Source organism: Oryx dammah, unplaced genomic scaffold, assembly GCF_014754425.2.
Source record: "Oryx dammah isolate SB20612 unplaced genomic scaffold, SCBI_Odam_1.1 HiC_scaffold_5, whole genome shotgun sequence".
Taxonomy (NCBI): Eukaryota; Metazoa; Chordata; class Mammalia; order Artiodactyla; family Bovidae; genus Oryx; species Oryx dammah.
Genome location: NW_024070189.1, coordinates 10,295,284 through 10,314,959, shown reverse-complemented (window position 1 = coordinate 10,314,959; position 19,676 = coordinate 10,295,284).

The window sequence follows — 19,676 nt, the reverse complement described above, 5'->3', positions numbered from 1 at the left end:
GTGTGTGTGTGTGTGTGTGTGTGTGTGTGTGTGTGTGTGTGTGTGTGTTAGCCAGTCGTGCCCGACTCTTTGTGACCCCATGGGCTATAGCCCGCCAGACTGCTCTGTCCATAAAATTCTCCAGGCAAGAATACTGGAGTGGGGTGCCAGTCCCATCTCTAGGGGTTCTTCCCAGCTCGGAGATGGAACCCAGGTCTCCCGCATTGTAGGCAGATCCTTTACCATCTAAGCCACCAGGAAAGCCCTGATCTCATACTGTGCCTAATTTGTACATTAAACTTTACTGTGTATACAGAAAATGTATAGGTATATTTATATAGGAAAAACAGTATGTATAGGGTTTGGTACAGTGTGGTTTCAGGCATCCAGTGGGAGTCTTAGAAGAGGGTGCTACTATACTTTCAACTTTTCAGCCATATATCTGGAACATAGAGGACTTGTGTTCTGTGTATACCACTTTCTATTAACAATTTTTTGCCTTTCTCAGGGTTAGACATCTTTTTCCTGTGTTTCATTCTAGAAGTTTTATTATTTTAGATTGTACATTTAAACTAATGATCTTCAAGTTGATGTTTGCATACATATGAGGAAAGTTCTTACAAGGTTTTCTTTCTGATGCTGTGTTTCATCTGTATAAGATTATTCGTTCATTTTCTTTAAGGAACTGATCTATTTTGTTTAATTTTTTTGATTTGCATAAGATTGTTCATAATATTCCTATATTATTCTGACCAGTTTGTTCTGTATCCTCACCTGAAATTGCTTTGTCAGGTTTTTTTTTTTTTTTTTCTCACTTTTAGCCATTCTCTTAGGAGTATAGTGGAATCTCTCTATTGTTCTAATTTGCAATTTCCTAATAGTGAAATATTTAAGCATCTTTTTATATGACTATTTATTGCCTGTACATCTTGTTTGGTGAAGCAGTCCACTATATACTTTCATCCATTTTCTTTGTTCTGGAAATTTGCCCATTTTCTAAGTTGGTTGTTTTCTTATTTTTGAGCGTTCCATTTTTAAAAAAATATTTATTTTGCTTATAAGTTCTTTAACATGTTTTCCAAATATTTTCTCTCATTCTGTGGCTTGTCTTTCATGTTATTAACACTGTTTGTCATAGTGCAGAAATTTTAATTTTAATTAAGTCCAACTCATTATTTTTTCTCCTCATGGATCATACTTTTTTTTTTCCATTTTTTAAAAAAATATAAATTTACTTATTTTAATTGGAGGTTAATAACTTTACAATATTGTATTGGTTTTGCCATACATCAACATGAATCCACCACAGGTATACACGTGTTCCCCATCCTGAACCCCCCTCCCTCCTCCCTCCCAGTACCATCCCTCTGGGTCATCTCAGTGCACCAGCCCAAGCATCCAGTATCATGCATCGAACCTGGACTGGCAATTAGTTTCATATATGATATTATACATGTTTCAATGCCATTCTTCCAAATCATCCCACCCTCTCCCTCTCCCACAGAGTCCAAAAGACTGTTCTATACATCTGTGTCTCTTTTGTCATCTCGCATACAGGGTTATCGTTACCATCTTTCTAAATTCCATATATATGTGTTAGTATACTGTATTGGTGTTTTTCTTTCTGGCTTGCTTCACTCTGTATAATAGGCTCCAGTTTCATCCACCTCATTAGAACTGATTCAAATGTATTCTTTTTAATGGCTGAGTGATACTCCATTGTGTATATGTACCACAGCTTTCTTATCCATTCATCTGCTGATGGACATCTAGGTTGCTTCCATGTCCTGGCTATTATAAACAGTGCTGTGATGAACATTGGGGCACACATGTCTCTTTCAATTCTGGTTTCCTTGGTGTGTATGTCCAGCAATGGGATTGCCGGGTCATAAGGCAGTTCTATTTCCAGGTTTTTAAGGAATCTCCACACTGTTCTCCATAGTGGCTGTACTAGTTTGCATTCCCACCAACAGTGTAAGAGGGTTCCCTTTTCTCCACACCCTCTCCAGCATTTATTGCTTGTAGACTTTTGGATCGCAGCCATTCTGACTGGCGTGAAATGGTACCTCATTGTGGTTTTGATTTGCATTTCTCTGATAATGAGTGATGTTGAGCATCTTTTCATGTGTGTGTTAGCCATCTGTATGTCTTCTTTGGAGAAATGTCTATTTAGTTCTTTGCCCCATTTTTTGATTGGGTCATTTATTTTTCTGGAATTGAGCTGCAGGAGTTGGTTGTATATTTTTGAGATTAGTTGTTTGTCAGTTGTTTTGTTTGCTATTATTTTCTCCCATTCTGAAGGCTGTCTTTTCAGCTTACTTATAGTTTCCTTTGTTGTGCAGAAGCTTTTAATTTTAATTAGGTCCCATTTGTTTATTTTTGCTTTTATTTTCAATATTCTGGGAGGTGGGTCATAGAGGATCCTGTTGTGATGTATGTCAGAAGTGTTTTGCCTATGTTCTCCTCTAGGAGTTTTATAGTTTCTGGTCTTATGTTTAGATCCTTAATCCATTTTGAGTTTATTTTTGTCTATGGTGTTAGAAAGTGTTCTAGTTTCATTCTTTTGCAAGTGGTTGACCAGTTTTCCCAGCACCACTTGTTAAAGAGATTGTCTTTAATCCATTGTATATTCTTGCCTCCTTTATCAAAGATAAGGTGTCCATACATGTGTGGATTTATCTCTGGGTTTATAAATGCATTGCATACCTAAGATCACTTAGAGTTTTTTCAGCACTTCTATAGGCAAAAACAAAACAAAAACAGGTTAAGAAAGCTATTCACCCGGAAACATGGGTCATTTCTTTCGGAAAATGAAGGATCATTCCGAGGTTAGACCTGGGAACCTTGAAAAACAATTCCCTTGCAACAGAATTTGTTCTGAATTAAAAAAATATGGTTGACTGGCTGCTTTTCAGAATCATAATGGAGCAATAACTGCTATATACCTCTTATTATCTGCCATTTTGTGTGAAAATAGCTATTTTGTTGTCTTTGTCATTGTCTTTGCACTATGTTTTTGGGCTTCTTAAAAGCATTTATTTGCCTCTTAGATTTACTGGTCATTAGAACAAGAGAATTTGTACCTGACTAGCTTCATTTGTATACTAGACCTGATCTAGATGACAAAATCAAAGGCTTCATTTCTGAGCTGATGCCATAATGGGTTGGTGCTTTGGTGATACTGAAAAGAAGGTAAATGAGACATGAATCATTAAGGGCTGTATCTCAACCTACAGCAAAATGCTGGTTTGTTGACCTCCAGGAGACATGCTCCTGGGTCTACACACAATGGTGTAAACTATCCCCTTGATTACGGCCTTGCTCAATGATTTAATTAACAGGAAATACTACCAGAAATACTGGTGCTATTAAATTAAGTCTTAAGAAAGAAGATCTGTGAGCTTCTGTTTTTGTTTGCTGGGGGAAAGCAGCCAACATATATTAATAATAAATATGTTACCTAGGAACACTGTGCTATGAAAACTTATTTACCCAAATTGATAGTCCTTTTACAAAAGGATTGAAACCCAGATCCAAATCCCAGGTGAGGTGTCACCCATCCTCAGAACCAGTTTGCCAACTATATGAGTGAATTCATTTTGTGGGTGGATTTTCCAGTTCTACCTGAGGCATCCCTATTACTGCCAAATAGAGGAAAGATAGGATATCTCCATGTAACCCTGAAAAATTTGCATAATCATGAGCAAACAACTAAAATGGTTGTGTTAAGCAACTGAGCATTGGGATAGTTTATAACATAGCAAGAGATAATCAAAACATTATTTTTAATTCTTTTTCTGTTCTATGTCTGTTTATCCATTTGGTGCTTATAGAAAAGATTTCAAACTAGATAATTTCTCACTAAAATGTCATGTTACAAACAACTGAACATCTTATCCCTATCACTATTTATGATTAACAGATTATTTTACTCTGACACATATACATACCCAAATGTAGATAAAGATATGTGTAGATATGTTTTGACAATTAAATATCTGATATTTACAAAATTACTTGTTGATTCAGTAGCAAATATGTAGGATAAAGTTAGGATGCTACAATATGACTTTTTTAGAAAATAAAAAATGACATTCAGAAAAATATAGAAGTAACAAAATAATCAGTTTTGCTACTTAAGAGTCAACACTTATATTTATGCATGGTGGTTTGCTAGAAATAATTTGTCACCAGTATTTTTCATAACAAAGCATCATATTATAGATTCATAGAGCTGACAGAGGTCTTTGAGAGTCCTTTTACATATCTATGCCTTTCTGAAGAACTATATATAACATTCGCACCTTCTGCTAACCCAAGCAATTAAAATCCTTTAATAATCTCATTATGTAGAAGCTTACTGCTGTAATTTAAAATGATATTATAGATTACTAACAGGTATTTTGAACATATTTATCATATACAATGAAACAATTATTTGTGATTTGGCAATATAGTTTTTCATGGCAAGACACTGAAATGAAGAATTTGATTCTGTGTTATCTTTTCTATTTGTTCAATTTCTTATTATTAATTATTGGTTCCATTAGGCTTATTAGGTTATGAAATAATAGAAGCATTTACCTAAATTCAATACATATGGTGAACATTAGTTGAAGGTATCTTTTTAGAAGACAATGGGAAAAATATTCTACTAGGAAAATAATGAATCCATGAGTGATGTCCCATTTAAAGTGCAGTTCTAGATATCTCAGGCTTCCCTGGTGGCTTAGATGGATAAAAATCTACCTGTAATGCAAAGACCCAGGTTGGACCCCTGGGTTCTCTAGAGAAGGGAATGGCAACCCACTCCAGTATTCTTGCCTGGAGAATTCCATGGACAGAGAACCTGGCTGGTGGGCTATAGTTCATGGGATCTCAAAGAGTCAGACACAACTGAGCAACTAACACGCCTCCTCTTCCTCCTCCTCTAGATAGCTCAGAAGCACTATTTTTGGACTTTTTCTATGGGAATATAAACACTTCTATTAACTTTACTCAACAAATCTCTGCCTAAATCTATTCCCAAATGTGCTATTTTGTAATTTCTTTATTGACCATAAAGTGCACATCTCATAAATATTCAAATTAGCAAATTTTTAAAAAGAGAAAAGAACTATTTAGCCACCATTGAGATTAAGAACAAGAATGTGAGCTACTCCATTCACCTCTTGTGTCCCCTCCTTAACATGACCACCAACCCCATCTCCAAAAAGAAATCACTAGTCTAGTTTCTAACAGTGTTATGGGCTGTAAAAGTGTACCAAAGTGGAATCAACAATAAGGTAGTCTTTTCCATCGTGTTTCTTTTACTCAACATTATGTTTGTGAGATTCATCCATATTGTTTTATATAGTTATAATGTATTTTTTTCTGTTGCTGCATAGCATTCCATTTTGTGAATACAGCTTTTCCTTTCTATTTCTTTTCTATTTTCTGTTCTATTGTTAATAGTGGATATTTTTTGCTTTTAATAGTGTCACTATTAGTTTTGATATGATATTTTTGATAGAAACTGTGCTTTTTCTTGGCACACACCAAGGAATGAAATTGCTAGTTCTACAACTTGTCTCTACAGTGTGGTTTTATTTATGGTAGGTTTGATATTTGGCAGTATGAGTTCTTCAACTTTGTTGTCCTTCCTAAAGACTGCCTTGACAATTTTTTGCCTTTAATATTTCCACATACATTTTAAATTTGTTTGTTAATGTCAATGAAGAAAATATGCTGAGATCTAGATTAGAATGGCTTTGTATCTGAAGATCCATTTTGCGAGTGTTGATATCATATCACTAAATCTTCCAATTTATAGATTGGTATTGTCTTTCATTTATTTAATTGTTCTCTAATTTTTCTCAATATTTTGTAGTTTTTAAGTATAACATCTTATGCTTGCTTGCCATACTTATTCAGAAGAATATAATGTTTTTGATATTATTATATATAGTATTTTATATGTTTTATATTTCTTATACATATATGGAAATAAATTAATAACTAATTATCCAACTTTGCTAAATTAATCCTGAACTTCATTACTGTATAGATACTTTTGTATTTACTCTGTTCAAGACCTCAAATAACAAGAGCTTTTCCTCTTACAAAATGCCTTTTTTGTTTCCCTTGTTTTGTTTTTTACATCTGAAATAATTATAGTCTCTTTTAGTCTAAGCTGTAACACTTATGCAGTTCAGCTATCTCATTATTATGTGGTATTCCAATAAATTTGATTTCTGTTTACTCTGTGTCAAAAACCACAAGTGCAATTTTCTTCTACAATCTCTCTGTCTCTCCACTCTCCTCCAACCTTTCTGTATGTAATTACAGGTACATTGGGCATATAGGCTCTCAGTTCTTCTAGAATCTCTTTGAATAACTTAAAGAATTGACTAGTTAGTGAAATAATTCTTTGAGAGGTTTTAACAATAAAGTTAAAGCATTACTTGGTTTTTGCTCTGAGGCTTTCTTTTAATAGCAGTACATTGAATTTCATCTTTGTCCCAAAGCTGTGTTCATGACAAGTTTAATTTGATGAGAAGCATTTCAATATTCTTAATGCTAGAATTTCAGAAACTAATAAACTTTCTATTTTACACTGATTAATTTGCAGATAGAACTCATTTTTTTTCTTATAATACTTTACACATCAGATAATAAAAGTCAAACTTCATCCAGTATTTGGCCTCAAAACTTACTTGTCCATTGGCTCAAGTTTATTAAATACATTTTTATTCCTTCCAAATTGTCACAGGAAATATTTTAACTAAAAGTTTCACTACTGTCATATGTAGTGGCACCAAAAAATAGCCACCAAATACAAGTAACCATTCAGCACTTTCTCATAACAGTTTCCTTATACTTCCTACCCAGTTACAAAGCTAATATTTGTTTATTGAAGTATCTCATTTCTTGATGCTAAATCTTCTTTATAAATTTGTTGCTGCAAAAGTAGCCTATAAAATAAACAACTTCATATATCACGATTACAAAACAAGTATATTTCATTCACAGGTCTGCAGAAGGCTAGGGGATCAGTCAGTCAAGACAGATCAGCTGAGATTCTATGCCAAGGCTATATATTGATTAGATTTAGGTTAGTGCTGAAGTTTAGGGTTTAGAACTCCTCTATGAGAATTCTTATAACTCATAATAAATGCAAACTATTTTAATTAAAATGAGCAAAATTATGAATGTACAGTTCAGTTCAGTTGCTCAGTCGTGTCCGACTCTTTGCAACCCCATGAATCGCAGCACGCGAGGCTTCGCTGTCCATCACCAACTCCCGGAGTTCACTCAGATTCACGTCCATCGTGTCAGTGATGCCATCCAGCCATCTCATCCTCTGTCCTCCCTTTCTCCTCCTGCCCACAATCCCTCCTAGCATCAAAGTCTTTTCCAATGAATCAACTCTTCTCATGAGGTGGCCAAAGTACTGGAGTTTCAGCTTTAGCATCATTCCTTCCAAAGAAATCCCAGGGTTGATCTCCTTCAGAATGGACTGGTTGGATCTTCTTGCAGTCCAAGGGACTCTCAAGAGTCTTCTCCATTATATCAAATGGTTAATAGGCATATGAAAAGATGCTCACCATTGTTAGTCATCAAGTAAAGACATGTATGGATGTGAGAATTGGACTGTGAAGAAAGCTGAGTGCCAAAGAATTGATGCTTTTGAACTGTGGTGTTGGAAAAGACTGCATGCTGCAATTCATGGGGTTGCAAAGAGTTGGACATGACTGAGCGACTGAACTGAACTGAACTGAACTGAAAGACAAACTACTAACAATGTAAAATAAATGTAAAATAAAACAGAATCCTACAACATATTAAAAAGATCATATGTCATGACCAAGTAGGCTTTATTGCAGGGATGCAAGGATTCTTCAATATTTGCAAATCAATCAGTGTGATACACCATGTTAACCAATTGAGAGATAAAACCATATAATTATCTCAATAGTTGCAGAGAAAGCCTTTGACAAAAGTCAACACCAATTTATGATAAAAACTCTCCAGAAAGCAGGCATAGAAGGAACATACCTAAACATGATAAGCCATTTATGATAAACCCACAGCAAACATTGTCCTCAGTGATGAAAAATTGAAAGCATTTCCTCTAAAGTCAGAAACAAGACAAGGGTGCCCACCCTCACCACTACTATTGAACATAGTTTTGGAAGTTTTAGCCACAACAATCAGAGAAGAAAAAGAAATAAAAGGAATCCAGATTGGAAAAAAAAGAAGTAAAACATTCACTGTTTGCAGATGACATGATCCTCTAAATAGAAAACCCAAAAGACACCAACAGAAAATTATTAGAGCTAATCAATGAATATAATAACGTTTTAGGATATAGAATTAATACAGCAAAATTCCTCGCATTCCTATACATTAACGATGAGAAAACAGAAAGAAAATTTAAGGAAACAATCCCATTCACCATTGCAATGAAAAGAATAAAATACTTAGGAATAAATTTACCTAAAGAAACAAAAGACCTATATATAGAAAGCTATAAAACACTGATGAAAGAAATTAAAGATGACACAAATAGATGGACAAATATACCATGTTCCTGGATTGGAAGAATCAATATAGTGTAAATGTGTATACCACCCAAAGCAATCTCTAGATTCAGTACAATCCCTATCAAGCTACCAATGCTATTTTTCACAGAACTAGAAAAAATAATTTCACAATTTGATTGGAAACACAAAAAAACCTATAATAGCCAAAGCAATCTTGAGGAAGAAGACTGGAACTGGAGGAATCAACCTGCCTTACATCGGACTATACTACAAAGCTACAGTCATCAAGACAGTACAGTCCAAAATATAGATCAGTGGAACAAAATAGCCCAGAGATGAATCTACACATCTATGGACACTTTATGTTTGACAAGGGAGCAAAAATATACAATGGAAAAATGACAATCTCTATAACAAGTGGTGCTGGGAAAACTGGTCAGCCACCTGTAAATGAATGAAACTAGAACACTTTCTAAATCCATACACAAAAATAAACTCAAAATGGATTGCAGATTTAAATGTAAGACCAGAAACTGTAAAACTCCTAGAGGAAAACTAGTTAGAACACTCTCTGACATAAATCCCAGTAAGATCCTCTATGACCCAACTCCCAGAGTAATGGAAATAAAAGCAAAAATAAACAAATGGCACCTAATTAAACAAAAGCTTTTGTACAACAAAGGAAACTATAAGCAAGGTGAAAAGACAGCCTTCCGAATGGGAGAAAATAGTAGCAAACAAAACAACTGACAAAGAATAAACTTCCAAAGTATACAAAAAGTTCATGCAACTCAATACCAGAAAAATAAATGACCCAATCAAAAAATGGGCCAGAGAACTAAACAGACATTTCTTCAAAGAAGACATACAGATGGCTAACAAACACATGAAAAGATGCTCAGCATCACACATTATCAGAGAGATGCAAATCAAAACCACAATGAAGTACCATCTTACACTGGTCAGAATGGCTGCCATCAAAAAGTCTACAAACAATAAATGCTGGAGAGGGTGTGGAGAAAAGGGAACCCTCTTACACTGTCTGTGGGAATGCAAACTAATAGGGCCACTGTAGAGAACAGGGTGAAGATTCCTTTAAACACCAGAAATAGAACTGCCGTATGACCCAGCAATCCCATTGCTGGGCACACACACCAAGGAAACCAGAATTGAAAGAGACACGTATACCCCAATGCTCATCACAGCATTGTTCACAATATCTAGGACATGGAAGCAACCTAGATGTCCATTAGCAGATTAATTGATAAGAAAGTTGTGGTACATATGCACCATGGAATATTACTCAGCTATTAAAAATAACACATCTGAGTCCATTCTAATGAGGGGGATGAAACCAGAGCCTATTATACAGAGTGAAGTAAGTCAGAAAGAAAAACAATACACCTTGGAAGCACAGAGGGCAACATAATGGGAAGGAAAAAAAAAAAAAAAAAGAAAAACAATACAGTATATTAACATATATATATGGAATTTGGAAAGATGGTAACAATGACCCTATATGCAAGACAGCAAAAGAGACACAGATGTAAAGAAGAGACTTTTAGACTCGGGTGGGGGGAAGGTGAGGGTGGGATGAATTGAGAAAATAGCATTCAAAAATGTTTATTACCATATGTGAAGTTGATCGCCAGTCCAGGTTTGATGAATGAGACAGGGTGCTCAGGGCTGGTGCACTGGGACAACCCAGAGGTGTGGGATGGGGATTGGGGACTTGGGGACACATGTATACCCGTGGCTGTTTCATGTCAATGTATGGCAAAAACCACCACACTATTGTAAAGTAATTAGCCTTCAATCAAAAATAAATAGCCAGTGGGAATTTGCTGTATTACTCAGGAAACTCAAACTGGGGCTCTGTGACAGCCTAAAGATGTGGATGGGATGGGAGGTGGGAAGGAGACTCAAGAGAGAGGGGGCAGATATATATATACCTATGACTGATCCATATTGATATATGGCAGAAACAACACAATATTGTAATTATCCTTCAATTTAAAATTAAGAAAAAAAAGACAAACTGAAATCACAGTGTAATGCCACTATACAATGGGTAAAATTAAAATATATATATATATTATCAAGTGTTAGTGGGATTCTCCAATATTGCTGGTGAAAATATTTATAAAACAGAGAAGTACTTTAGCAAACAATTTGACAGTTTCTTATAGCTTAATGTGCAGTTTCTCCTTAAACTAGCAGTTCTGTGATGTGCATTCTAGGCTTGCTCACATTGGCCTCACAAGAGCTTTCTGTGCATATCTGTTCTTGACTCTGCCTTCAGGGTGTAATATTTGTAGTGTGAAATCATTTGTGATAAAAATATTTACACTGCGGCAATCAGCAAACACTACAAATCCAAGTTTTCTCCTTGGTCTTTCAGAAAGCTAGCTGTTTACATTTACGTCATGCAGTTCTGCTCTTAGGTATTTACATAAATTAAAACATATCCACAAAATATTTATAGTAGCATTATTAATAAAATATTAAACATATAAAGAAGCTAAATGTCCTTAAAAAGGTAAATGGATAAACAAAATGTGGCTAAACAAAATTGTATTCTGCAATAACAAGTGTCATAGAATACTGATGTAGAATTTAGCAATAATAATCAGTGGCTGAAGGTACATGCAACAACATGGATCAACCTAAAACCATATTCAAATTAGAAAACCCAGACACTAAGACTATATACTCTATTTGTCCACTTATATGGCATTCTAGAAAAGATAAAACTATAGGAATATAAATAAGAATAGTAGTTGCTAAGGGCCAGGGCTTGGGGATTGACTCTAAAGAGTCCCCAAAACTTTTGAGGCAAATGAAATTTTACAGATTTTAATGTAGTTTACATCCCTATGTATACTTTGTTAAATATAACTCTATTCTTAAGTGCTGTATTTTGTTATGAGTAGATAATATTTAGATTAAGAAAATATTTTAAAAATTTAGCACAGTCTAATTTTGGGAATTAAACAATGAATTTGCCTTGCATACCTGAAACAATTATAATTTATACACAGGTGGTAAAAAAGGTAAAGAGAGAAAATTATCTAGGCAATTTACAATAAGGAATTACAGAAATAAGATAAAAATTTTAAATTAACTTTTAAGTGGGCCCTGGAAACATAATTATTTCTGCATATGCTTATTTTATATGTGGAAAAGATTTTCATTCTATCTATAAATATACATGAATGACCAAATGATCTTTTAATTTGATCTACACCAAAGCATGACTCTGTAATTTAGGGAAAAGCTTTTGCTATTAATTTTTTTAAAGCTCTGAATATTAAAATGGAATTAATTGAGAAATAACACTTTCTTCTTTACATGAAAAGAGTTCCAATGTCACAAATTTATGGAAAGTTCAGTCAATATTTGTATAATAAATCATGTACTTAAATGAACTCTTAAGATGTATTCCTAGATTCTTACTCTTCTTATTAAAGATATGGAAGAACATGTAAAAACTCAATATTGAACATAAATATTTCCATCAGTATGTTTTTGAAAGCAATAGGTGCAATAAGGATAAAGAGACTCCTCAAACCATGATGGAATTGTCCTTTGATCACTTTTCAAATTATCAACTATACAATCATTATTACCTAATCAGCATAATGATATTTACTTACTTTAGCAACAGTGACTATTGAGAACATAAGTATTCTGTAAATTATTTTTTTCTTTTAGAAATATATAAATACTATTTTTGAAGCTACCTTTTTAGATACACTATTGGAATTGTTATCATAATCTTAGGTTAGTGATTCAACTGCTGTACAGAGCTTGACATATTCTAAAATAAAAATGAAATAAAATATAATAATAGTCCCAGGAAAATCTAATCAACCCTTACGTTAAAACCTTCCATAACTCCTAAGCTTTGTAATAAACTTTTCTATTTGTGACACCTCATTAGCATAAGTTAATATATCATCTTCTAAATGATATTTCTAAAAATAATTCATTTATATTCATTACTGCTATTGTTGGCATATTAATAGCCCTTACCCTTTTCAGCTTTTTCACAGCACTTATTCCATTGAAATAAAATAAAAATATTTAAGTGTGTGTATTTTTTGTATTTATGTAACTACATATTTATGTAACTATGTGAAAAGAAGGGAAGAAAAAAGCAAAGGGGAAAAGGAAATATATACCAATTTGAATGCAGAGTTTCAAAGAATAGCAAGGAGAGATAAGAAAGCCTTCATTAACACAACATTGTACATCAACTATACTCCAATAAAAACTATTTAAAATAAAATAGTGACCGCAAAGCTTTTGACACTACTCCTATTGAAAAAAAAAGAAAGCCTTCATCAGCAATCAATGCAAAGAAATAGATGACAACAATAGAGTGAGAAAGACTAGAGACCTCTTCAAGAAAATTAGAGATAGCAAGGGAACATTTTATGCAAAGATTGCCGCAATAAAGGACAGAAATGGTAGGGACCTAACAGAAGCTATTAAGAAGAGATGGCAAGAATACACAGAAGAAGTGTACAAAAAGGATCTTCATGATCCAAATATACACGATGGCATGATCACTCACCTAGAGCCAGACACCTGGAATGTGAAGTCAAATGGGCCTTAGAAAGCATCACTACGAACAAAGTTAATGGAGGTGATGGAATTCCAGTTGAGCTATTTCAAATCCTGAAAGATGAAGCTGGGAAAGTGCTGCACTCAATATGCCAGCAAGTTTGGAAAACTCAGCAGTGGCCACAGGACTGGAAAAGGTCAGTTTTCATTCCAATCCCAAAGAAAGGCAATGCAAAAGAATGCTCAAAGTACCACACAATTGCACTCATCTCACACGCTAGTAAAATAATGGTCAAAATTCTCCAAGCCAGGCTTCAACAATACGTGAACCGTGAACTTCCAGATGTTCAAGCTAGGTTTAGAAAAGGCAGAGGGACCAGAGATCAAATTGCCAACATCCACTGGATCATTGAAAAAGCAAGAGAGTTCCAGAAATACATCTATTTCTGCTTTATTGACTATGCCAGAGCCTTTGACTGTGTGGATCACAATAAACTGTGGAAAATTCTGAAAGAGATGGGAATACCAGACCACCTGACCTGTCTCTTGAGATATCTGTATGCAGGTCAGGAAGCAACAGTTAGAACTGGACATGGAACAACAGACTGGTTCCAAATAGGAAAAGGAGTACGTCAAGGCTGTATATTGTCACCCTGCTTATTTAACTTATATGCAGAGTACAGCATGAGAAATGCTGGACTGGAGGAAGTACAAGCTGGAATCAAGATTGCTGGGAGAAATATCAATAACCTCAGATATGCAGATGACACAAAGTGAAGAAGAACTAAGAACTAAAGAGCCTCTTGATGAAAGTGAAAGAGGAAAGGGAAAAAGTTGACTTAAAGCTCAACATTCAGAAAATGAAGAAGATGGCATCTGGTCCCATCACTTCATGGCAAATAGATAATGTTACAGTGGAAACAATGGCTGACTTTATTTTGGGGGCTCCCAAATCACTGCATATGGTGATTGCAGCCATGAAATTAAAAGATGCTTACTCCTTGGAAGGAAAGTTATGACCAATCTTGATAGCATATTAAAAAGCAGAGACATTACTTGGCCAACAAAGGTCTGTCTAGTCAAGGCTATGGTTTTACAATTGGTCATGAATGGATGTGAGATTTGGAGTATAGAGAAAGCTGGAGTGCTGAAGAATTGATGCTTTTGAACTGTGGTGTTGGAGAAGACTCTTGAGAGTCCCTTGGACTGCAAGGAGATCCAGTCAGTCCATGCTAAAGGAGATCAGTCCTGACTGTTCATTGGAACTACTGATGTTGAAGCTGAAACTCCAATACTTTGGCCACCTGATGGGAAGAGCTGACTCATTGAAAAAGACCCTGATTCTGGGAAAGTTTGAGGGAAGGAGGAGAAGGGGCTGACAGAGGATGAGATGGTTGGATGGCATCACCAACTCAATTAACATGACTTTAGGTGGACTCTGGGAGTTGGTGATGGACAGGGAGGCCTCTGTGCTGCGGTTCACGTTGTTGCAAAGAGTCAGACACGACTGAGTGACTGAACTGGACTGAGCTATGTAAGCACATGACTATATAGGTAGATAGGTAGGTATTTATTTGGATTACTTTTTTATCTGGACACTTTCACTAGAATGCAAACTAATACAATGCAAATGTTTTGTCTCTTTTCCTCACTAATAGTTCTTCAGTTCCCAAAACAGTTTATAACATATAGTTGGTGTATAAGAAATAATAGTAAAATGAATGAATAAAAGAATGTATGTAAATCTTTTCTTTTATGTATGTCCCACAATGACCTGATAATAACCCCTGTGTCTTTTCCTTTTAATTCACCTTCACGTCAATAAAATTAAATTCCTTACAAAGGTAAAATTACTTAGTATAGTCACCATTTCATAAAGGGCCACATAAAAATCTTAAAAATACAGTGGGGTTAGACTATTGGTGTTTAATGGTAATATGCAGAGAAGATGAGAAATGAGATAAAGGCTGTAATAAGAATAAATTTCAGAATCTGTAGTAATATGAGGAAGGTGGCACATTAGGAGAGAGCATGGAAGCTCCAAGCCCTTTCCCCACAACTTGCCCAGTGTGTTTCTCTCTGGATGTTCCTGAGTTACATCCTTTTAAAATAGATCAGTAATCTTGTGACTAAATGGATTTCTTGAGTTCTGTGAGACACTCTAGCAAATTAATCAAACCTGAAGAGACGGTGGCAGGAACCTCCAATCTAAAATCAGTCAGAGAACTAATAAGTGAATTAAGCGAGGTAGCAGGATACAAAATTAACATACAGAAATCAGTTGCATCTCATTATACTAACAATGGAATATAAGAAAGTGAATGTAAACAAAAAAATCCATTTTAAAATTGCATTAAAAAAAATCCAAAACTTAAGAACCAACCAAGCCAAGGAAGTGAAGGACTTACATACTGAGAACTATAAATCACTGATGAAGGAAATTGAAGATGATTGAAAGAAATGGAAAGATATGCCATGCTCTTGGATTGTAAGAGTTAATATTGTTAAAATGGCTGTACTACTCAAAGCAATCTAGTTTTAAATGTGATCTCTAACAAATTACCCTTGACATTTTTCACAGAACTAGAACAAATAGTCATAAAATTTATCTGGAACAGTAGAAGACCCAGAATTTACAACAGCAATCCTGGGGGAAAAGAATGAAGCTGGAGGTACAACCCTCTAAGACTTCAACAACTACCAAGCTACAGGAATCAAAACAGTGTGGTACTGGCACAAAAACAGACATATGGTTCAGTGGGACAGAATAGAGACCCCAGAAATAAACCCACACATGGTCAATTAATCTGCAAAAAAGGAGGCAAGAATTTATAACGGAGAAAAGACAGTCTCTTCAGCCAAATGGTGTTAGAAAAGCTGGACAGCCACATATAAATCAATGAAGTTGGAACACACCCTCACACTATACACAAAAATAAACTCAAAATGGCATAAAGACTTAAACACAAGACATGATACTGTAAAACTGCTAGAAGAGAACATAGGCAAAGCATTCTCTAACATAAGTTGTATCAATGTTTTCTTAGGTCAATCTCCCAAGGCAATAGAAATAAAAACAAAACTAAACAAAAGGGACCTAATCAAACTTACAAGCTTTTTTGCACAGCAAAGGAAACCATAAAAAATGAGAAAGGAAACCTACAGAATGGGATAAAATATTTGCAAAGATGTGACTGACAAGTGCTTAATTTCCAAAATATACAACTCTACAACAAATAAACAACCTAATCAAAAATGGGCAGAAGACCTAAATAGACATTTCTCCAAGAACATGCAGACAGCCAAGGCGTATGAAAAGATGCTGAACATCACTAATTATTACAGAAATGCATATCAAAACTACAAGTTATAACTTCACACTGATAACAATTGTCCTGATTTAAAAAATCTACAAATAACAAATGCTGGAAAGAGTGTAGCCAAGTGGGAACCCTCCTACATTGTTGGTGGGGACGTAAATTGGTGCAGCCCCTATGGAAAGCTGTACGGATGTTCTTCAGAAAACTAAAAACTACCATATGATGCAGCAATCTCACTCCTAGGCATATATCCAGATAAAACTGTAACGATACATGCATCCCAACGTTCGTAGCAGCACTATTCTCAATAGCCAAGACATGGAAACAACCTAAATGTTCATCAACAGGTGAATAGATAGAGAAGATGTAGTTCATATGCACAATGCAGTGCGACTCAGGCATAGAAAAGGATGAAATGCCTTTTGCTGCAACATGGATGGAACTAGAGATGGACATACTATTTAAAGTAAGTCAGAAAAAGACAAATACCATATGATATATCACTTATGTGTGGAATCTAAATATAACACAAATGAACTTTTCTATCAAACGGAAATGGACGCAGAGACATAGAGAACAGATTTGTGATTGCCAAGGGGAAGGCAGTGTGGGGGAGGGATGGAAAGGGAGTTTGGGGTTATGGGATGAGAAATCATATGCATAGAATTGATAGAAATCAGGCCCTTTACTGCATAGCACAGGGAACTATATTGAATATACTATGATAAACCATAATGGAAAAGAGTATTAAAAAGAATGTGTAATCTGTGATTCAGATTATCATCTGAATCATTGCAAATCAACCATACTTCAACTAAATAAATTTCTAAAACAAGGGAAAGAGAACACCACCAAAAAGTAATAGCCAGTCAGTCAGAAGCACAGGTGATAATTTGGGCCTGTGATTGCACCCCAAGTTGGAAGGGGGTACATTGGAACCTCCACTCTGTTAACTGGTTGGTCGGAAGCACAGTTAACAGCTTGGGCTGGTGACCTGTGCCTATGGGCTGTAGAAGTTTTGTTTAGACCGAACCCTAAATCTGAAATCAGATGCTATCTCCAGGTAGCTAGTGTTAGAACTCAATTGAATTTTCAGAAAAACTAATGGTATCTGAGACTTGTTTGATGGTGTAGGGGAAACACCTCCTCCACACTGGAATTTGGTACCAGAACTCTTTTAGTCCCTCTCCTGTCATCTTTGTTTCCTTCCTTTTTCAGTTTTTTTTTCTTTTCGAATGCAGAATGATTTCTACCACATGACAAGAAGATGGTCATAGACAGCATCAAGTCTTATTTTCCTAGTTTTTTCCTCATGTTAACAACCCAGATTGCTTGGCACAGTTCTGGTGAAGGATTTTAATTGGTCTGTCCTAGGTCTAGGCAGATAGCCTCAAAGCCACGAGGTAGAGAAAGGCATCTAGTGGAAGTGAAGGGTACACTGATGACCAGTGATCACAAAATGCAGTGATCCGCTCAGGGATGCAGGAAGCATCTTCTGCACTTCTCTTCTCCGATATACATGGTATTTTCTTTAGGATGAACTCCTAAATGAGAACCACTCTTTCAAACCAAAAGAGCAGTTTTAAGGCTTTCTCTACACATTGCTAAGTTGCCTGTTAGTAATGTGCCATCAACTTTATACTCAGCAAAAGTGAGTTTATAATGAAAATTTTAGCACTGACACCTTCAGTTCAGTTCAGTTCAGTCACTCAGTCGTGTCCGACTCTTTGCGACCCCATGAATTGCAGCATGCCAGGCGTCCTTGTCCATCACCAACTCCCAGAGTTCACTCAGATTCACGTCCATCGAGTCAGTGATGCCATCCAGCCATCTCATCCTCTGTTATCCCCTTCTCCTCCTGCCCCCAATCCCTCCCAGCATCAAAGTCTTTTCCAATGAGTCAACTCTTTGCATGAGGTGGCCAAAGTACTGGAGCTTCAGCTTTAGCATCATTCCTTCCAAAGAAATCCCAGGGTTGATCTCCTTCAGAATGGACTTGTTGGATCTCCTTGCAGTCCAAGGGATTCTCAAGAGTCTTCTCCAACACCACAGTTCAAACGCGTCAATTCTTCGGCGCTCAGCCTTCTTCACAGTCCAACTCTCACATCCATACATGACTACTGGAAAAACCACAGCCTTGACTAGACGGACCTTAGTCGGCAAAGTAATGTCTCTGCTTTTGAATATGCTATCTAGGTTGATCATAGCTTTCCTTCCAAGGAGTAAGCGTCTTTTAATTTCATGGCTGCAGTCACTGTCTGCAGTGACCTTAGCATACTTAAAATTCATGTCAAATTGACAGATGATGTTTGTGTGTTTATTTTCTGTTTTGAAGTAACAAATTACAATGAACTTAGTGGCCTAATTTGTTATCTCTCAATGCTGTAGGTTCAGAAGTTCAGGTGACCTTAGGGTCTCTCAAGGCCAGTAATAACATGTGGAGCAAGTGGGGCTCCTCTTTAGAGGCTCTGGGAAGAGTCTACTTCTGAGACCATTCATATTGTTGGTACAGTTCAATTCCTTTTGACTGTGGAGCAGAGGGACAGTTCTGGCCTGATATTATCTGAGGATTGCATTTGATTCCTAGAAGCTGTTCTTTAGTCTTTACATGTAGCTTCCTTCGTCTTCCAGCCATCAGCAGTAGGAAAAGTCCTTCTCATATGTCACATGCCTGACTTATCCTTCTGCCACCAGTAGGAGAAAGCTCTCAGCTATTAAGGGCTCATGCAGGCCACCTGGATAATTGATCTATATTAAAGGTCAACTGTAACATACAAACTTAACATAACCATGAGAGTGACAGCTCACTATATTCAAATTCTAGGGACTAGCGGTGGATATCTTTGGGGAAACATTTTAGAAATTCTGCTTATAGGATATAAAAATTTACAGTTTTAAATATTAGTTTTCACAAAACTAATATTACATAGATTCTGTAGGTTACTTCTTTATTTTCCAGAGATAGAGCTTTATACTCTAGTTTGACATATATCACAAAGCTGGGCCTATCTTCCAATCAGCTTTCTCTCCATAGTATTATATCTACCAGTATATCCATCTCTTCCTTTGATATACAGCTCCTGCCACTAACACCACCTTTTATGATGATTTGTGATAGGAATCTCATATTTTTTACAGGTCTTAAGTGGGCAAAAAAATAAAGGAAAAAAAACACACATCAAGAGGGGGAGTATTTTGTTCTGGCTAGCTCTGGGAAGAGAGAGAATTAAGGAAATCATAAATCAAGAGATAAGTAAGGAAAAAATGATGTCTCATTATTTAG